The sequence below is a fragment of the Lygodium microphyllum genome, unplaced genomic scaffold (genome assembly GCF_053477565.2).
Source record: "Lygodium microphyllum isolate KBCC unplaced genomic scaffold, Lygodium_microphyllum_v1.1.10 scaffold_309, whole genome shotgun sequence".
NCBI lineage: Eukaryota > Viridiplantae > Streptophyta > Polypodiopsida > Schizaeales > Lygodiaceae > Lygodium > Lygodium microphyllum.
In genome coordinates this window covers 75,527-78,300 of record NW_028229787.1, presented here as the reverse complement: position 1 = coordinate 78,300, position 2,774 = coordinate 75,527, and the positions used below count along the sequence as shown (strand labels likewise).

The 2,774-nt window shown below is 43.3% G+C and overlaps 1 non-coding gene across 1 annotated transcript; it reads right to left on the bottom strand.

The window, feature by feature from the left end:
- Positions 1–1,038: 1,038 nt before the first annotated feature.
- Positions 1,039–1,109, bottom strand: TRNAG-GCC (transfer RNA glycine (anticodon GCC)). The gene has a single exon. It is a non-coding gene; the product is annotated as a tRNA-Gly (tRNA).
- Between the last annotated feature and the right edge of the window lie 1,665 nt (positions 1,110–2,774).

Here is a 2,774-nt window from a genome sequence, read left to right as displayed (position 1 = left end):
ATTTCACTATCATACATAGCATTGATATTGGGAAAGTTACATATATTATGCTTCTCATCATCATAGTCTCTACCATACCTTCTTGAATAAGGGCAACAAAGCACATTTGTATTCCGATTTGAGTAGAAAAATGCAAAATGGGCCATTTCATCTGCTTTGAGGATAGGATATCTCCATTTCGATTGAAGCTTCCACACCTCTCGTGGCTTTTTAGTGAGATACTCCCTCTTGTTCTTCTCCTTGGGAATCTTACAAGCTGCTTTCAAAAAGTCGATCCTTCCTGTTTCTTCAACCACTTCTTAGCAAATTTCTCTCCCACTTTGATAAGCTTTTGCATTGTACTAAGTGGTAAGGGCGTTCTAAATTTGGCATCTTCATAGACATTGAAATAAAAAATGATGGTCTCCTCCTTCTGTTGCTTCTCATGATAGGCCTTAACGGCCTCATCTAGATCCTCTCTTTATGCCTCAATGGCTTGCATGTCAATGAGATATTCTTGCACATCCTAATTTCATATGAGACTAGTATTGAGATCAAACCTCGAGCATCGCCTCCAAAACTGACTGAACGTGATCAGCTCTTCCTACAAATCTGAATGATATGGAAGATCGTTGGATCATGAGGGTCTCGTGGTCCCGGGAGGGGGGGAACACCCTCTTCCATGCACGATAATCTTTTCTTTATGAAATGAGAGTAATGAGTGTGGGGTAAAATTCAAAGCACAATTGCATGGACTAAGAATGATATTGCTCACGTTTATCCTATGAAATCTTGTGGGTAGCGATGTCCTTGTATGTGTATGTATAAACATATAAAAAGTTGACGCTCTGCCAACCCTGTTGGTTAGTTACACGAGCGAAGCGCCTCTTCTCATTCAAGAAAAGCTTGTCCATCCAAGAGCGAAGCGCGAATTTCCCACTGGAAATACGAATGCTGCTGCACAAAAGAGGAGCGCGAAGCATACAGAAAATGCAGGGCAGCAGGGCTGGCGCGGACTTCCGAGGAGACAGCAAAAGCGCCGTTCTGCACATGGCACTGTGCACTGGCCGGGAATCGAACCCGGGTCTGTACCGTGGCAGGGTACTATTCTACCACTAGACCACCAGTGCTGGATGGGAGCGAGGCGCTGGCGTGTAGTAGGGGTGAAAAGAAAAACCGGTTTACTTCGTCGCGGCAGCAATGAGAGAGAGAGAGAGAGAGAGAGGTGATTGAGACACGAGGTGGACGCGGGCATACACAGCCATGCGGTGCGCGACTACAGAAAAGGGTGGGTCTCAGCTGAAACGGGATAGATCCCTCAATGGAACGAAGTGAAGAAACGTAAGTAATAAATAGGCACTACCACGGGTGACGGGACACTGCGGGACACTTTGAATTGCGCGTGTCAATAGAGTGTAATGACCCTTCAAGACCTTTAAAGACCCACGCTATGACGCAATCGGGTGGCTCTTCACTCTTGCTACGTCAAGCAGGCACACCACCAACCTTTAAAGTAAGTAGTAGAGGCTTAGAATAGCTACAGGGCCACGCTTTCTTGCGAGAGGCTTACAATAGCTCGAGGGCCCTCACTCAGGAAGAAACTCGCTAGAAGTAAAAGTACACACTTGGAAAAATATAAATCATCAATATCAATAAAATCTAACGTTGGTCCTTCCTTGCATTCTTTTAGTAGACGATAAGGCTACTTCTAGGACTATGCCAATTCGAGATTGCTACTTTCATCCATTTGTTCCCATGTGATCCTTGATGCCTCTTTTTCCGTCCCTCATTCTCTCCCTCACTCTCTCACTCTCTTTCTCCATCTCAAATAGATATGGAGGCTTCAAGAGCACTATAATGGGGTATGCAAAGAGGAAAATGAAGAAGAGCAAAATAAGAATGGAAGACATAGAAGCTTCACTCTTAAACACACACACACACACACACATGCACAACTTTGTATGTTTCGTGTTTTGTCATCAACCACTTCGTTTGTGTGGGTCCTATTGCAAGGCCCTGATTGTACACACATTGTCATTTTGCAATAGAGTATGATGGCATTCGTACAGCGTGTACACCCTCTATAATTACACACACCTTTATAAGATTTATTTTAAATTGATTTTAGAAATTATTATTTTCGTGTAACACACACACACACACACACACACACAAGCAATAGCTATGGTGAAAGAAAGGTGAAAGAGAAGCTCAAAATTGCACATATAAGAATACTTATTCTATTCATTCTACACTTTATATATATAGTGCTTTTGAGGTAGGTTGCACTAACCCTTGGCCTCTTTCTCAAGTTTGTGTCACCTTGCTTTTGCATGCATGTGGCTCTTTTATTGGATGGGCTTTCTCATCATGAATCCTTATTAATATTTTTGAGTTATATGTGTATACATAAACATAAACTTATGTATTGTGGCCCTAAGGGATATTACAATTTGCACAAGAGTGAGTCAGACTCTCACTTATTAATAAAATGCATATCATCAAGATTAGCACTATAAGGATATCAGGCCATAGCGACATCGATTAGCGATGGTACCTAGAGAAAAAAAACACAGGCCAAAACTCGAGTGCATTTCATTTTGCGCATTCACGAAAGATTTCGAGAGTGAGAATGAGAGAGAGAGCGACCGTTTTGCTGAGAGGGAGAGAAAGAGAGAAAGAAGGCTTCTCACCACCGCCACCGCCACCGCCGTCGTTCGGGAAGAAGAGGAGAAGGTGTACGGAGGGCGAAGAGGAGCCGCCGTCGCGAAGAGGAGCCACCAAACACTTCTTTG